The sequence below is a fragment of the Ambystoma mexicanum genome, chromosome 11, assembly GCF_040938575.1.
Source record: "Ambystoma mexicanum isolate Mex_15411 chromosome 11, UKY_AmexF1_1, whole genome shotgun sequence".
In the NCBI taxonomy this organism is placed as follows: Eukaryota; Metazoa; Chordata; class Amphibia; order Caudata; family Ambystomatidae; genus Ambystoma; species Ambystoma mexicanum.
Genome location: NC_090934.1, coordinates 1,406,646,491 through 1,406,664,713, shown reverse-complemented (window position 1 = coordinate 1,406,664,713; position 18,223 = coordinate 1,406,646,491). Strand labels below are relative to the sequence as shown.

The following is an 18,223-nucleotide window of genomic DNA, read 5'->3' as shown; positions in this document are numbered from 1 at the left end:
CTTGCTTCCAAGGCAAGCGTGTTGCCCCTGAGCTATCCTCCCGAGTCACTGCTCAAGAATGTGCAATCTTGCTTCATTTTTGTCATCCATAGAAAGCCACTTTCGGGGCCGGCGGATGATGTGTCGATCACATAGATTCGTTTCAAAATGAAGTTTGGGTCCACCTTGCCAATACATGGAAAAACCAGTTTGAGGCACCTGTGGAGTGTACTGATTTATAAGGGAGACATAAAATAATGCATGGAGGGTGTCAATGACAGCAGATTACCACGGGAAAGGCAGCCAACAGAAGCTGAAACACTAAATATGCACTGAAAAGCTGTCAGGAAGGTGCTAATCTAGTTTAAACTGGAAAAAAAGACAATGTGGTGAAAGTACGCTGCTGGATTCTTTCTAGGCCCTAGGCAGGTGACGGCCTGAGGATGTCCGCAATGGTAACACGGAAAATGGTGCACATTTAACGTGCAAATTAAAGAAGCATTTTGCTTTGTAATAAGACTGTCAACATGGCGGTAGCTGTTAGCAGGCGCCCTCGTGATGCTCGAATTACATTTCAACTGAAAGTGTTGAAAGGCCGCGGCATCGCCATTTTATTTTCAATAGCGGAGTGTTTCGCGGAGTGTTTCGAGTGTGTTGCCTGGTGTCTGGCAGTCTCTCTGCCATTGCAGTTGAAAAAGAAAGGAGGAGCTTCACAACAAAACACCCGACCCCGCCGGAGCGAAGAGTAGCGGAGTGTTTCGAGTGTGTTCCCTGGTGTTCCCTGGTGGTCTCGTGGGTCTCGTGGATCTAGTGGAGGTCCCGTGGAGGTGGAAAAGCGGCGGTTGTCTCTAGACTTTAAGAGGATGACTCACCGCCCTTGAGACCAACGACGTACCCACTCTCTGTGACAAAACAACATAACAACACAGCTGAAAGGTACACGGGAAGAGCACGGTAAGAGAGCACACAAGTGTTTAATAAGTACAACAAGTAACGAGCATAATAAAAATAGTAAACAAATATTGTAAGTACTGTAAGGTTGGCTCATGGTACCAAGCGACAACAGTATTAACGGTAATGAGAGGGGCTATGACCAAAGCAAATATGCGCGCACAAGCGAAGCGAGGGCTGTCTGTGACGCGCGCTTTAATCAGAACTCACGATGATGAAATTGGAACGAAAAAACAGCCCTCTGCAGCCCCTGCGGAAGTCATTGCGGTGTGTGAGTGTGACCCCAGCACGGTATGTGACGCCGTGCAATTACACTCCAATAAAGAGTTACCCACACATGAACTAGCTGGTGTGGCGTGGTTGCGGAGGGAAAGAGACGGGAACGATACCCTCGACACCCTAGACTTGAGGAGTGATACTGAAAGGGACCAGGATCAAGACCTGGGCTGGGATGAAGAGTCCGAGATCAAAATTATGGACGTGTATGAGCCAGAAATCGAGGGGCTAACGGAAAGGTGGAAGAAGTTAAATGAAAATACACAACTAGTCCCCACAGAGACATACGGCAAAAAAACCTGCCTGTTGTCGGGTCAGGGAGAAGAGGTAATGGGTTCCGGCGCGCATGAAAAGAATGGTGGTGCTAATGATAATCAGACGGGAGGGAAAAGTAAAGAAGTCTGCGCTGTAATGATACACCAGGTCTGGAATGCGCAGCCTTCTTTAACTACCCGTATCCGTAGGTGGAGACAGGAGGCCCCAATATGTAACTCGGAACAAGTAACACAAGTGACGGCTGGAAGTTAAATGAAGCCACAAAGTGAGACAAATAATAGCGTGCAGTTAAAATCGAGCTGGTCTCTAAAATCATTGGCATGGCTAAAGGTGGCTGAGATGCACAATCCAGAGCCAACCAAAAAAGTCAATACACCCATGATGGGGGAAAAAAGAGGTGATCAATTGAGTGAGCGAACACAAGAACCAAGGGACGCTCTTGGATGTACATATACAAATGAAAGCATCAATCCGCTGGAGAAAACAAACGAGACTAGTGAGACTCTGCAACCACACGAAGTTTGGACCAAAAGCACTATGTTGCCAAATAATACCTCCCACAATATGCTAAATCTAGGGGGAAGAAGAAACTCTATAGGGATTGCTGACCAAGTTCTAAAAGATCTAACAAAGATGAACGCAAGTCTATCGCAAGCCCGAAGGATCTCCCAATTTAGCTCAATCGAGGGAAGCCCATCCCACGCCGACTCACATCACCTTAAGCACAGGAGCATTCATGAGGTAATGTCCCTAGAATCAAACTCTCCAGCGTTCGAATCGAGAAATGAAGAGATAGCATTGTCGCAAAAGAGAAATCGAAGAAGCAAAAGCTTTGAGAGTGAGAAGGGACGCCTGAATAAACGATTCAAAAGGAAAAAACAAGAGGATTGCGCGTGTAGAAATGAATCAGGCGAGATAAGCTTGCCCAAAAAGTCTAAACAGCGTACCACCAACTTCAACTGAGGAATCCGAAGGTGATGTTGATGGGATAACTATGAGAAAACTAAATTGTGGGAAGTCCAATGAGAGACCCTTGAAAGGAGGATCCAACACTGATGATATCTTGCATGCCGTCGAGATAATAATATCGAAGCTAAGCCCTATTTTGATGTCGGCTACAACGATAGCGGTCGCCCCCCTGATGAAGCTCTATGAGAATTTAAATGAGAATTTCAGAGACCAAACAACCCTGATCGCTCTATTGAACTCTAAAATGAACAAACTAGAGACAGATCTCAAGGAAATGAATTCTGAGATTTTACTGACGAAACGAGGAAACGATATTTCATTAACAACTTTGAAAGAATCGTTAAGAAACAATTCCGAAGACAAGAAACTTCTAGCAGAAGTGGCGAGGCAAGCTCTCGCGCTACTCCAAAATGAATGAGAAGGAAGGTGTGTTCTAGATAAAAATCGAGTCGCAAAAATTGCGCTAACGAGTACGAACACAGGGAATCCCCAGGAGTCACTAGACTTCGGAAAATCCAGGTCAAGCTATTCACCTGCCCGTAAAAATGAGTCGAGCTGAGCAAAAGAACCCCCATCAGAACTGCTGTGACAGCACAGAGTCTGTAATCAGTTCTGAGAAAATTAATTGTGGAGAGATGGTCAGTTCGGACCTGGAAATAATACAACCTAAGAAGATTTGCACAACGAAAGTACCCAAAAAATCTACGGAAAAAGAGGGTGAGACCGGCAAAACCCAAAGTGAACAAGTCGCAGCTAAAGAACAAGGCCTTCCACCCCTCAATCCACCCGAAATGTTAAAATCCAATAACAATAAAAAGCCTACATGTAGCAATTTCGGGGATGACTCAGCTAAAAGGAAGGAGGGTGAGTGGTTTGATATATTTGAACATCCGAAAGCTCAATTGGGAGCGTGCAAAGAGCTGAAATCTAAAATCGACAAATCTAAAACAAATGTTTGTAAAAAGAAAACGAATAATCAACAAGCCCAAAAGAACAAGAACTCATGGAGCTCAGCAAACTTTTTTCGAAACATCAAAGCCCTAATATAACAGTGAACAATACTGAGCCACCGACACTAAAAGAGCAAAAAAAGATTGAGGAAGTGCGAATCGTGGAAGATGAAGCACAAACCGAAATCCAGAGTGGGGATAACATGCTTCAGAGTGAGAGCATTATAGAGGTGGACTCTGAAGACATAGAAGGCGATGAGGATGAATTGTTGAATATTTCAACCTACAGCTCGCCTGAGGCTGAGGAAAATAAGGAGACCAATAAGTTGGCAAGCACAAAAGAACCAGCCAAGAATTGTGCATTTGGTGACCGTGAGGCCAAAACGGTGACGCCTAAGCCATCAACATCTGGAAATGAAAAAGAAAAAGGAAAGATATTGCCAAGCAAAAGAGTGATTACCTGGCCTGAAACACCAAAAAAAATCATGCCCAGACCGAAGAGAAGTGGGAAAATGACGGATGCTCCGCCAATCTTCTCAACCCTGGAAGCGAAAAGGGTGAAAAGTATGATGACATCGAAATCCAACTATAAATCTAGGGAAGATCCTCAAGATTCTACAAGAGATGATCAGGAGATCTCCAAGCTTGATGTTGAGCTTCTGAAAGAGAATACAAAAAAAGCAACACGAGTTGAAGGAGCAGTTAGGGGGAGTGCAGAACCGCCTGCCAAGTCACAAAAAACTAACACGAATGTTGTCAAGAAAGTCGTAGGAAGAAATCATCAATATAGATTACTTGTCGAAAAAATCGATAGCAAAAAAAATGATACCTCACTAAACAGATACACCATGCTACAGATATTCCAAAAAATACCGTCATTGTGAGCAATAAAGAGCGATCGGATTGCACGTGTAGAAATCATTGCTGATATGATCCAGAAATATGTACTCTTACACATTGATGACAAAAAAGATGTCGATTTGATTATGATGAGCGAGAGGCAGCTCCTGGAAGCTGGGTATCAAATATATGAGGTTGACAACTCACTTGGAGACTGTGAAGGTGAAAAAACGAAAGAAATGATGGTCTCGATAACAGAGGCTTATACGGAGACAAGTGAAGAGAACAAATTGGCAGATGAGATCCAGATAGAGTAAAGGACCACCTTCGAGATCTTCACAAGATAGTTTTTTTTGTTTTGTATGTGTTTTAAGTAATAGAACATCTCTTTTTCAAAAGTTTGTACAAACTAAATGGAAAAAAAAAAAAAAAATTAAAAAAATAATGGCCGTTGCGCGTATGCAGGATTTATATATGTTCTCAAAAAAGGTCCCACTTAGATCCTGCTTTTCACATGTTATTTTTTGCTGGGAGTCTTGAAAGTACATTTACAAAACAGTGTATTTCTTTTAGCTGCCAATGAATTGCAGTATGGTATTTGTAGTCTCCCTGTTCAAGATGGGGTCGAAACGACACAATCATTATTTTTCTTCTCAAATTTCAGTATTTACATATTTGTCTGAGTATTTTATTTTAATTTGATTTGGTACTTTTCGAGGTTTCTCTATGAAACGCATTGTTGGGAAGCCAACCCTTGGGGTGAGGAGGAGAAAGGAGAGGGCAAGCGGGTCATGGTGATTTACCAGGCCCAGGAATGTGGAATTATGGGTTGCTGGCCATGAGACTGGGGAGGTTGTTTTCCTTGGTTCTGGCCTTGTGCTGATGTTCAGGGCACAAGTCGAGGGCACATGTGGGTGGGCGGCATCCAATCATATTTTTCAGAGGGTGGACACCATTCCTCCTGGCCTGGGTGTAAGTTACAGTACTGCATATTACGAACTGTTGGCCAGGGTTGCTGTAGATCTTTCTGTTCTACTGATTTGTGATTTTTGCTTTTTTTTGTAGCCGCCCCTGGTTTGAATGGAAAGGGGAAGGATCGCTTTCACAATCAGGAAGGCACCCCCAAGCAGCACGAGACCAGTCCACAATGGTGCCGCGGGTCCAACTCATTTTTGCTCAATTTCTGCGTAATGTGATGGTATGGGGTGGAGCAGTCTGGGCAACAAACTGAGATTGTGGTCTAGAATAGTAAACACACTTTGCTGGGATTATTTAAAATATTCGGTATTCCGGGCTCCAGTAGTGTAAATCCGGCATGGCGGGCAGACCAGGGCTACTGTGCACACTTGGTTGTGCCCTTAACATGGTTGTTGTAGTGCTCCTTTTAATACTTGTGCTGTGTTGGCCATGCCCATCAGTTCACAGGCCATGCCCATCACTTAAGCCATGCCCCAAATGATGGCCTGCCTCTCCCCTCACCCCCCATTCCATTGCTCACCCGACTTCAAGCACTGCTTGCATGGAGTCAAATCCGTGACGTGTAGAAGAGCGACCTAGCCCTAAGCTATTATACCTTCCAATGTTTCATAACTGCATTGAAGATTGCACAAGCCTGGCAGCATTGCCAGATGGTAGTATAGCAACCCTACCGTGGAGTGCATGGACACTGAGGGACAGTATGGTGGGAAAAGCTCTAATGTGGCCTGCCAGAGCTCCAGGGAGGCTGGTGTGCTGTTCCTGGCCTTGGGCGTCTGTGGACCAGCGGTGGTCCCGGAGTGCCCCAGTAGGGACCCCACACTCTCCATGGAGAGCAAAGCTATCAAAGAGTCCTGCTACGAAGCCCGTGACCTGCTAATTTCGGTGGTGACAATAGTGGGTTCCTGAGGCGCAATGACCTGCATCTCGAGGTCGTTTCCCTTGATATGATGTGGCATTTATAACGCGCCTGTACACACGTGTTTCTAGGCGCGACAAGGGAAGGGAGAGGAAACAAAGGGAGGACAAAGACAACCATCTTATAGGCCTTGTGTCATTCAGATCACGCAAGTGCGGCAAAGAGGGAAGGAGATAAGTGCCAGAGGGAAGGTGAAGGGGGAAGTGTAGTTAACTCACAAGTGCAGCCAGCGGGTGGCTCATAAGTGCAGAGAGAGCGAATTTAGGATTGCAGATACAGACCCTTAGGTGTGGGGGAGCCTGTGCAAGGGCAACTGGACAGGCTGGAGTCTGTGCCCGAGTTCCAAGTGTGACAAGTTCACGGAGCAGTCAGGTGCATCAGCAGGGGAGAGGAAGAGAGAAAGCGGAAGCGAAAAGGAAGGGCTTGAGTTGCTTCCGAACCGGAGGTCGTTCTGTTCTAGTTTGAGAGAGGCAGGGAGGCTGTTCCAGCTGAGGAGATCATCTGCCCCCAACTCTCTGCTTCCCATCTACATTTCGTCACATACATGATTTTATTTGCTAGCCAAGAAGCACCAAGGGCAGGCAGCTAGGCGACTCGAAGGGCCGGCACGGCTCGGCTTTGCTGATGTCGGTGAAACTGAAGAGCCAGCCCGAGTCTCAGCTGTCAGCAGCCAGCCGTCAGCACTCGTGGGCTCAGCTGCCAAAGCTGCTCAGAGGGCCGGGGGAAGGCAGGCAGCCGGGCATCGAGACCCCCCTGGCCACCGGTGCTGTCGCATGCAGGGCCCGGGCCTTGATGGATGCGCAGCAGTTGGGCTCTGGCACCAGGAGACGGACCCTCGCTGCTCTGGGACAGAGCGCTTGACCTCAGGGGTATGTGCAGTGTCTTGCTTCTGAGTCGCGATGGTTGTGATGGCGGCTCTGGGTGTAGTAGATTATAACGCAGCACCCCGAGGTAAGGGAGTGCTGTGATGACAGATGTAACTAATAATCCACGCAGAAACCTCTGCTACTCTGTTGCGTGATGGTGGCACGATTCATCTGTTATTAGCACGCTAGCCGGCTCTCGTTTTAGCTTGTGCAAGGCTGAGCGCAATCGCGAGTAGCGCATCAACCCACCGAGCTGTCTCGCCCCACGCAGCTCTGTGCTGCTTGCTTTGGCCTGCGGAACGGTGTAGCCTATTTCTGGCTGCTCCCGGTTGCTGTGGGTACGGGAATGCCCGCGCTGATGTATAGTTGGGGATTCCGGGATTAGAAGGCGGCGCTTGTGAATCTCCGAGTGACAGCTTACTCTCTGGACCCATCTGCTTAGACACCTGCTACCGGCGGCACCTTGAGAGGCCTCCGGGACTTGAGCTTTACCCCAGCTGCCTCAGCTGTCCTTGTGCATCCTTAGCCTGTTGAGAAGCTGAGCGCGCCCCCACTCGGCCCGTAATGCCACTGACGTCGTGTTTTCATATTCTTTTATCACTGCTAGTCCGCATCATTTAAAGAGTATACCGTTTGTGATTGTTCATCAAGGTTTGTGCAAGAGCGGCAGCATTGCTTCAAACGCGAGGAACAGCCACAGGCTAGACAGTAGGCCCTTTGCCAGCTGCTGGACTCGCCTGCTCCTACGCGGGCTTCATTTGGCACATGATTACGATTAGGGCTGTTCTGTCTGGGCTCGGCGTGGCTGTTGCAGCTTATGTTTTATCAGCCTCCATACACGGATCCCCCTCCTTACTTAATGCTTGAGATGTGTGCTCGATAGAAGGGGATGGGCCGCAGCTCAGAAGCCTTGATTTCGCGCTGGACACTCCCTCGTCGTGTAAACAGAGCCACGCCCGCCCTCCCCGCGATGCTCGCCGTCCTGCCACCCTACGGTGTTCATCCATTAACCAGACTTTCTAAAGCAGCCGGCTCTAGCGGACCCGGGAACGCCGACCGGCTGCAGTTTCTCTGTGTACTTTCTCAAGGGTAGAGTGGGGCGGTCCATTGACTTGCAGCATAAAAGCGCAGCACTCTAGGGGGTTGTGACCGGAGGGGAGCATCAGTCTGCGTTTTGTGTTTGGGGGTCATGTTCTACCCCCACGTTAATTCCAAAGGGGTGCTTCTTAGTTCTGCTTTCGCATTGAACCCAGTTTTACAAATATTTGCAGCAAATCTTTAGTTATTCTGGGATTCTGATGGTTTATTAGGAATGTCTCCCCCTGACTAGATCAGATGATCCTTTGCATAACAGATCTTCAATTATCAGTAAGGTGTGTGCTTAGGTTGTCCTCTTAGTAATGCTTCCAATTGTTCCCCATTGGGATGGGTCTTATATGGACTCCATGAATCTTGGTTAATGCTGTCTTCTTTCAGGATGGTGGCATCTAGTCACGATGAGCCACTCCCAATAAACCAGGAGAATCTGAGAAGAACTAGAGATTTGCCGCAAACATTTAAAAAACTGGGATCAATGCGGAAGCAGAACTAAGGAGCACCTTTAGGAAGATTATAAGTTGATAAATGCTGGAAGAAAAGTACAGACCCTACTTGATAGTCTTAGAAGCTCATCCATTAGATCTCCGTTGCTGAGACTAGAATCTATGTCTATGTATGAAAAGTCTATGCATGTGTATTATGATGTAGCAAAACCGAAATGTTGGATTACTGAATGTATGCATTATGTGTGAAATGTGTGCAGGAGTGTACTAATTGATTCACACACATACCATTGTATCATACCCAGTCTAACTGTAACCATGCCTTGAAAAGGCTGAGTAAGGGCAAATTAATTGCACGTGCCTCCAAATGGAGTATATTGGCACCATCTAAACAAAATGAAAATTATCTTGATTCAAAGCTAATAAAATATGCATACATTTCACGTGATGGAATTTGTGCTTTAACAAAAGGGTTGGGTGCAAGGAACCCAACATAGCCGCAATTTTCTACCTTACATATTGACTGATTAGTGGACAACAGTCTATGGCGGGTTCTACAGCCACACCAGAACACCCAGTCAGAGTAATTTTAGAAATTAAAAAAGGTGAACTTATATTCTATGATTAAAAGGGTAGGAGCACTGGATATTGGCCACTCCCGCATAACTTTGCGAAATTGATGTTCTTTTCCCCCCTCATAATTTGAGAATTGCAACTTGTATAACGGAATGTCAACCCCAAAGGGCGTGCCAACCTAGAGAGGCTAGTTGATGACAAAGAGACCTACAGTTTAGGAATGGAATGTTAAGTATTCCCATTTGAAACTCCTATGCAGATATTCTGCTCCCTGAAGCATGTGACAACAAAATGTTCTCTTATTGTGATTTATACAGCGCACCTCTGCCATTTTCATGGACTCCAAGTGCCCAGGCGGATCTGAAAAGAAAGAGGATTGGGATTGGTTAGGTAGTGGATTAAGAGGGAAAAGCGCAAAAGAGCTACGATGTGCTGTTGGTAGCTTCAGTTTGGAAAAAGCTGGTCACTGTGTGCTGGTATGTTTTTAGTAGGTCGACATTGTGTGGTGTTTGGTGGGTGTTGTATGTGGGTGTTTTATGTGGATCTTTGGTGTTGTGGATAGTAGGTAGTGCTTGCAGTGTTTTTGTTTTGTGGCGGCTGTATGTGTCTTGTTTCTTTAATGTTGGGTGGTGGGTATGCATAGTCTTAGTCAGCTTTTAGTACAGTTAGTAAGGGGTCTTCTGGGTCTTTTTTCTGTGCATTGTTGATTCGTTGGGTTAATCTTGTTCTAACGCGTTTGGGGTTGAGTGTTCTGTGTCTTTGGCTGATCCGGTTTCGCATTTTCTTATTGTGTTCTGTTTGTCAGTTTTTCTTTTTCCGGTGTTCACTCTTTAGCCTGGTAAGTTAAAGAGCTGTTTTTCACAGTTTCCTGAATTTTAAATGGTATTCTGTTGTCCGTATTTCATTTGAGAGTGAGTTCCAAAGTTTCTCGGCTATACAGGAGAATGCCAATTCCCAGAATTTCTGGTTTGCAAATTTTTCGGTTCGAGGCGAATGTCGTTGCTGCACCCTGGTGTTCATGTTGGATTGTAAATGGAGATTTTTCCCTGTATGGATTCAGTTCCTTGGCCGTGGATTGCTCTGTGTGTTATGCTGAGTGTTTTGAAGATGATTTGTTTTTTGACCGGTAACCAATGTAGTGTTCTTAGCGCTGGTGTGATGTGTTCCCACTTAGTGAGCCTGAGGAGTGATCTTGCTGCTGCGCTCTGTATTCGTTGTTTTCTCATGAGGCATTCTGGCATTCCAAGATAGATGCTGTTGGCGTAGTCTATTCTTGACATGACGAGAGCGATGACAGCAAGTGTCCTGTGTGGGAAGGGGAGTATCCTCTTGATTGTGTGTAAGTGGAAGTAGCATTTCATAACTACTGTGTTGACTTGTGGCTTTAGTGTTAATTTGGTGTCCATTAGGATTCTGAGATTTTTGACACTTTGGATGGTTCCGGTGGGTATCCCAGGTCGGTAGGCCATGGGATGTGGTGGTTATTCAACGGGTCATTCGGTGTGATCATGATTTCTGTTTTGTCCGGGTTGAGTTTAAGGCTGTTGGTGCTCACGCACTGGTTTAATTCAGTGAGGCAGTTAGTCAGTGTCAGGTTCCGTTCGTCGCTGGCATTGATTTTATTTTTTTTAAGATGATTACATTGTCCTCTGCATAGCTGTAGCAGGTGAGGCAGTGTTTTTAAAAAACATTTTTTAATTAGGTTAATCGGGTCAGTCATGGTGTATTGATGATGGCGATGAGCCCTGTGGGACTGCACATGTTTTGCGAAGGTGCTGACTTGAATAGTGCTATTCAAGTTGTTTCTGTTCTTGCTGCCAAGAAGTGTTTTAGCCAGAGGACAGCTGTGTTGCTGATTCCAGTACTTTCCATTCTTTTGATGAGTCGATGTTGACAGTCGATGGCTGCTGACAGATCGGGTAGTTTTAATGCTGAATTGGCGTTGGAGTTTGTGTTGGTCTTTAGATCTTCCCAATATGATAGTAGTTCAGACCACAGAGATATATTTCTAAACAAAGCCTTATAAATGATCAGGATGATGGAACACCTAACTAACCTCATACTATGGTGGGATTTGCCCTGCCTAAAGAAATCTACAGGAAGTATGTGTCCACAACTCCAAATCAAAAGTTTCTGTGTCAAAACCTATGCTTGGTCCTTACAACTACAACAAAATCTAGTGGGGAAATGTTCTCAACCAAATATAAGTGTTTATGTTCAATACAGTTCCATTGTAACTTCATTTCATGGAGGTTTGATCAAGTTCTGAAGTTACCTTCTTCAGATTCACAGGTATCATAGTTCGAATCAAAAGAAGGTCTTGGGTTTCCGTTCCCCAAGTTCAAATATAACCAAATTCATATGACATTGTGATCTTGGTACTCCGTCCACCAAGGTAAACCCTCTCCAGTCCTTTGGTTCTCAGGGTCCCTTTCCCAAGATTAATACTGAACAGTTGACTTGCTTTCTGTGTTAATCGGGTCAGTCATTGTGTATTGGTGATGGCGATGAGCCTTGTGGGACTCCACATGTTTTGCGAGGTGCTGACTTGAATAGTGCTATCCAAGTTGTTTCTGTTCTTGCTGCCAAGAAGTGTTTTAGCCAGCGGAGAGCTGTGTTGCTGATTCCAGCACTTTCCATACTTTTGATGAGTCGTCGTTGACTGTGTCAACGGCTGCTGACAGATCGGGTAGTTTTAATGCTGAATTGGCGTTGGAGTTTGTGTTGGTCTTTAGATTTTACCATATGGTTAGTAGTGCAGTTTCCGTTCCTCTCATGGGTCTGAAGCCTATTTGTGCCTGGTCGAGTATCCAATTGTTTTGTACATGTTCCAATAGTTGTTGGTAAATGTAGCTTTCTAGTAGTTTGGCCGGGTATGGGATGTTTGAGATTGGTCGGTAGTTGGTTAGGTCTTTCATGTTTCCCGATGGATCTTTAAGGAGTGACTTGATGAACGCTGATATGAAGGCTTGTGGTATGGTTCCTGTTGCTAGTGAGTGGTTGAAGAGATTTAGGTAATATTCTGCAGGTGTTTTTTGGGTGAGCATAGTCTTGGAGACGTCTGGTGGGCAGGGAATCTGCTGGGGAGCCAGCTCTGTTGCTTTTGCTCACCAGGCTGTTTAAAAAATGACTAACTACCACAGATGCTTCAAAGAGGCTAGATGCTGTACTACTAGCACTGTTCCTAGAGTCTTTACACATATTCATATTACTGCTGCTTACCAACAGGCAGGATCCCATCCGGTTAACTCGACTGAGACCCAGAATAATAGAATGTCTATTTCAAAATTACCAGAGTTGGTCTGATTTACTTTGTAGCTGCGTTCTGGAAACCAGGAGAAAATATGGATCACAGCGAAAACATTGTAGCATCACCCAAACCACACAGAGTAAAAAAAATAAGTGTCATGTCTGTGGCGATGAAGGGTATCATTCTTTTCATTATTTTTAAACTAATTTGAATTGCCCATGGAGTTAGGGGTTTTGCACCGTGCCATTAACCCGGCATCTGTGAACACATACCAATTGACCATTGCAAGTACTGATGTGGAGCGCATGTCTCTGGATGGTTTGGAGATCTTACTGTAACTCCATGTTTGTGCCTCCAACAGAGGAGTCCTCAAGCCTTCTACTCAGAAAGGTCAATGCACTAGTTTGAAGATTAAGGAATTGATCTTTGGTTACAATGTAAATAAAGCAACCAGTGTGACCTGCCACAATCACATAATACCCTTTTAACCTGTTATGCTGTATCTGTGTGTTGTGCGACAGGCATGGTATCAAGAGAGATGAGACAGACAACAGAGATATATATTTCTAAACAAAGACTTATTGGCCTTATTAATGATCAAGATGATGTAATGCCTAACTAACCCCATACTATGGTGGGATTTGCCCTGCCTAAAGAAATCTAAGGAAATTATGTGTCCACAACTCCAAATCAAAGGTTTCCGTGTCAAAACCTATGCTTGTCCTTACAGTTACTACAACAAAATCTAGTGGGGAAATGTTCTCAACCAAATATAAGTGTTTATCTTCAATACAGTTCCAATGTAACTTCATTTCAAGGGGGTTTGATCAAGCTCTGAAGTTACCTTCGGCAGATTCACAGGTATCGCAGTTCGAATCAAAAGAAGGTCTTTGGTTTCCCTTCCCCAAGATCAAATATAACCAAATTCATATAACATTGTGATCTTGGTACTCCGTCCACCAAGGTAAACCCTCTCCAGTCCTTTGGTTCTCAGGGTCGCCTTCCCAAGATTAACACTGAACAGTTGACTTGCTTCCTCTGTTCACAAATTCACACGAAAATAGCTGGTCCGGTTGACCCGTCCTTTGGTTAGCATCACCAGACATGCACACTTCTTTTTTGTTTTTGCAATGTTTAGTGGTTTCTTGTTTAGGCACAGTTGTCAGACCTCATGGACCACCCATTACAGGTCACACAACCAGTAACCACATGCTTTGTCTGTAATTTGACTCTTGATATTGATAATGTCAGTATTAGGAAACTTCCTGGTCTAGGTGCAGTTGTCGGACCACACGGCCCATCCATCACAGGTGATGCAACCACACGTTTCCCCAAAGCCTTTGTTACTCTGAACTTGTTTTTCTGGTATTGGGTTACTTGATATACCGGATTGTCTTTGAATGTTCATTCAGTCTTTAGCACTTCATAGTCTATCAAAGTAACCGCTGTCTCTTCATTCAGTATTTCATAAATGTAACATTTACTTGGTTTCACTACAACTTTCCTGCCGCTCCAGATTCAGGAAATGTAATGTTGTGTTACATTCATCAGGTTAGCACCTTTCATTCTGTTAAGCTTTCACAAAATGTAACTTTTAAGTAGTACAAGCTGGAATGACACCTTGTATGCAGTTGGATATTGAATAAAGGTAGTTTTCACTTGTGTGAGCTTAAGCAGCCCCTTTCATGCAGTTCGGTATTCAATAAATGTAGTTTTCACTACTTTCGTGAAACCGTTAACAATTCCAAGTTCCCTTGGAGCACTCTGGCCCTCCTAGTGTCTCCTGACACTTTCCCGGGCCTATGTAGCTCCGTTGGGCGGCTTCTCCCCGAGCGGGGAAAACCAACTTGTCAGTTTGCCGGGTACTCCGTTCAGCACATGCCGGCCTTCAAGAGCGACTTCACCTCTGCTCCCTGGCGGCACCTGCTACACGCCTTCCGTCATAGGGGCTCCCAGTCCCACACAGTCACCTCAACAAGACTCGAGGGATCTTCGCCATGTCGGCGTCTCGACTACTCGCTCGTCAGCATGCCAATTCCTTCTGCGACTGCACCTCCACTACCTATGTGCTTCTGGGTTCCACCTTTTATACTTTCCTTTGTTACTAACAGGATGCATGTGTAATGAGGTATCCTCAATTACCTGACCCTCCTTAAGTCTATTAGTGTGACATGCCTGATCTTCACTGCCACATGCTTTCAGAACACTCTTCTTTGTCCCAGTACTAGAGCAGTGTTGTAATAGGAAATCTGCACTGCTCTTGGTTGCCTCTTCTCAGTACCTCAGGGAAAACTCTATAGGAGGATGGGATGAGATTGTAAATATCCCATAAAGGATAATGGAGGGGAGGTTAGGTCAATATCAGGAAAGGGGGGATACCATGTCTCACATTCAGGTATGCTCTCTCCAAACCCCCCGCCCCCAAACCCTCCACCCAGGTGATCCTCCATTTCCTGTCCACCACCAGGGTTGGGATCCAAAAGCGATGGCCCTTCCCTAGCCACCTGAACAGAAGATCCGGGAGGAGTAGATATGAGAGTACCTTCAGGTTTCTCACAGTCTACGTTTATTGAACACAGAACCCCTCAGTCTTTTCTTGAAATGGGTTGATATTGGAATTATTATGTTTGTATTTGTTATAAATTGTACAGAATAATGTAGTGATCCCTATTTGTGAATCATAATTAGAACAGTGCATCACCAAGGCCATCTAGATGAGACTGATATATTACATGATTACAATTAGACCACATGAAATGTTTGCACTAAGCACTTTTTGTATGAATGAGAGTTGATGAATTGTGGTGTGGAATTCAGAGTTTGCTATTTTTAGATTGTATTCTATATTGTTGTAGTTTGTTTGTATTTATCATACCCTGAAAGGGTGCGAATACTAGAGGGGCTTTGTTTACATAATGAGTTTGAGCCGTCTAATTGATGAATTAAATGTTTTTTATATGTTGAACTGAATTTCTGACATTCTTTTGTACGGTGTACATGTCCTATACTTAATGAATGTACTACTGATTTAGCAGTTGTACGTTTTGGTGCACACAGGTTGTTGCGTTGTTGTCTTCAAGTGGACCAGTTATGAAATGAGTCAGAGCAGTATCTCCAAATCCCTGTGCAGTGTTTGGGAGCATCTGTGACTCGCTGGGGAACCTGTGCCTTCAGGAGCAATATAATTTCCACCTGGCCTCCCCTCCTCCTGGCAGACTGTATCATTTGAAAAATTCTTAGTGTGGCGGCAGATTGACGTGAGGGATTTTGTTCGGCGTATTGGGTTCCAGTGAGCGTTTTATTTTTCCTTAAAACCCTATAGTTTTGAACAGTCACTGGAACTTGGTGCACACTGCACTGCTAAATGGATTGAGCTGTTTCACTAATGGTTTTCCTCCAAGATCACAATGAGTCTTGGAAATAGAAAATCTTTTTTTAGCAAAATGTCTTCAAAAATGGAAATTTAATATGGTATTTTTATGTTTTGGATTGAATTTGCTCACATTAGAGCACCTGCATTTCTATAACGTAGCCAGCCCTACTCCTACTAGACCTATCGGCTGCTTTTGACCTTGTAGACCATCACATTTTGTGCCAACACCTCACCACAGCTGAGAGCCGCCTTACCTTCGCAAGATGGGATCACGAGTAGATTAGTGTAATGCCCTTTTCTCAGGGACTTCCAAGAAACTACAAATCATCCTAAATAACGCATTCAGAGCTGCACTAAATATACCCAAGCAGGAGCACATTTCAGCAGCTAGAAGAAGTGCGCACTGGCTTCCTGTTCGCGGGCAGCTAATCTTTAAGACTCTAGCCATCACGCACAAATGTTACCATAACTCTGCCTCGAGAAATCGCTTAAAAAAATTAACTAAAGCTCATGCTACCACATCTACCCACACCCCGTACTCCCATCAATTGCCCATCCCTAGCTTCAGGAGAAAGATCGGGAGGAATCAGCTTCACTGTTATGGCTGCCAAGAATTGGAATGCCCTCCCTGTGTCGCTAAGAGCTGAGCAATCTTACTGGACCTTCAGGAAACACCATATGACGTTGCAGTTCACCGCAACACCACCAACTGTTTGAACGGTCTAATCCATAGCCATGGCTGTCATAACCACTGTCTATAACCAGCACCTTGATGCCTATGGGTTCAGTGTCCTTCTACAAATGCATACATAAATAAGGTATTCATAGGTTTGTCATCCATTACATTCCACTGAGACAAGAGTTGTGAGTGGTTGGAGGTGTAACGGTGAGTGGAAAGTGAGAGCAGGAATGGATCTGTGTGAGCCAGCAAGAGGCGAGACGAGAATGTTATCTCAATTCCCTCATAACCCTTGAGTATGTGTAACTTGATTTAAACCATTTTTGTATGCTATAATTCTCTCTTCCAGATTGCTAATGTGAAATGGCCCAGTTACTCTTACACCACATCCCCCAAGCCATGGACAGGCAGCCACATGCTGAGTGCTTTCTGATACCCTCACTTACCATACAGAACTAGACTGTGCCAGCCCTCTAGACTCTTACACACAACAATCGCTTCTTAGAACACCAACTAAGCTCTCCCTGATGCTGCTTTATCATTTAATTAATAAACCAGGTAGGATACTTGGAATGGCTGTACATCCCCTTCACTTGTGCCAAACCAATACAACCAAACCTATACCATGACCTCCTTGTCACAGACCAGTTCCCCCGTGACCAGACAGTCCTTCGTTCCCTGAGAACGTGTAAGTTGAAGAGGTACCGTTCATAAATATCACTTAACATAACTTTATACTCGTGCATGCCCTTCCAAAAGAGTTTGTGTCCATTCTCCGTTAATGTGTTGCATTCAGATGGGATGGCTTTTAACAAAAACGATGGTGAGTACATTTGCCAAAGGCAGTAGGAGCGGCTCATCAGTGGGTGGTTGATTTGGGACAAAACTGGTCTCCTTACCCTTTTTCAGCAATATTGGCAAGGGTTGAAGCTAGCTTCTTTTCTATTAATCTTTGTTTCCAAAGTAGATTTATTTTGTTTAAATTTATTTTATTTAGGTTTATAGTTCAATTCGGAACTTTTACCCAAGTTTACACATACTAAATTCAACATTAAGAAGACATTACATTGGTTAAAATCAACTCTCAGAAAATACAAGAAATCACATAACCAATTAATATAAAAGACGACTAAAATGAACAATATAAAAGATTACAATTGACTAATTTCTTTCATAAAATACTTCACAAAAATCGCATTATATTCAATGATGACTTATTTCACCGTCCCTATAGTTAATGAGGTATATCAACCACTTGATACAATCTCCAACCATTTCTTTCGAGCCAACAGAATCTATTCTACTTTCAATTTATCAAATGAACTGCTTCTTTGCCCCTTCAAGGATGTACAATCTTCTAACATATGGATCAATGTTTCTCACGCTAAATGACAAGACCTACAGTTTGCATCATAGTGGGGGTCTTTTTCGAACAAATTGCTATGACATATCGAGTAGGAATCACATTAAACTTTATTCTTAGAAATGTATTCCAAAGGTTTAAACACAGAAAATTCCCTAAATACTTTGGTAACACATTAAGAGCTTTTGCTTTTATCGGTTTGTATACTCTTTATATTTATTACAATCTGCCATAGTACACAGCCAATTTGCTATCCAGAGTTTGGCTTTAGCTTTAATGGGATTGGTCAACACGATCACTGACCACAGCCCTTTACATTACTATTTTAATTGTGTCAAAACTGGAATGCAAGGTAGCTGAAATAAAGCAGGATCCTCAGGCACAACGGGTAGGTTCCAGAAAGTTACTTTTAATAAGCTTCAGTAAGTTACATCAAGATG

The 18,223-nt window shown here is 44.2% G+C and overlaps 1 protein-coding gene across 11 annotated transcripts in view; it reads left to right on the top strand.

Moving 5' to 3' along the window:
• MEF2A (myocyte enhancer factor 2A) overlaps positions 1-18,223 on the top strand; it is a 674,395-nt gene that overhangs the window by 132,147 nt on the left and 524,025 nt on the right. Inside the window, exon 1 of one of the 11 annotated variants that reach the window (XM_069625041.1) lies at positions 6,839-7,004. The exons of 9 other annotated variants lie outside the window; for them this stretch is intronic. The gene's annotated coding sequence lies outside the window, so the exon portion shown is untranslated. Of the gene's footprint in view, positions 1-6,838; positions 7,005-18,223 lie in introns of those variants that run through there. One more of the 11 variants, XM_069625047.1, reaches the window with a different exon arrangement.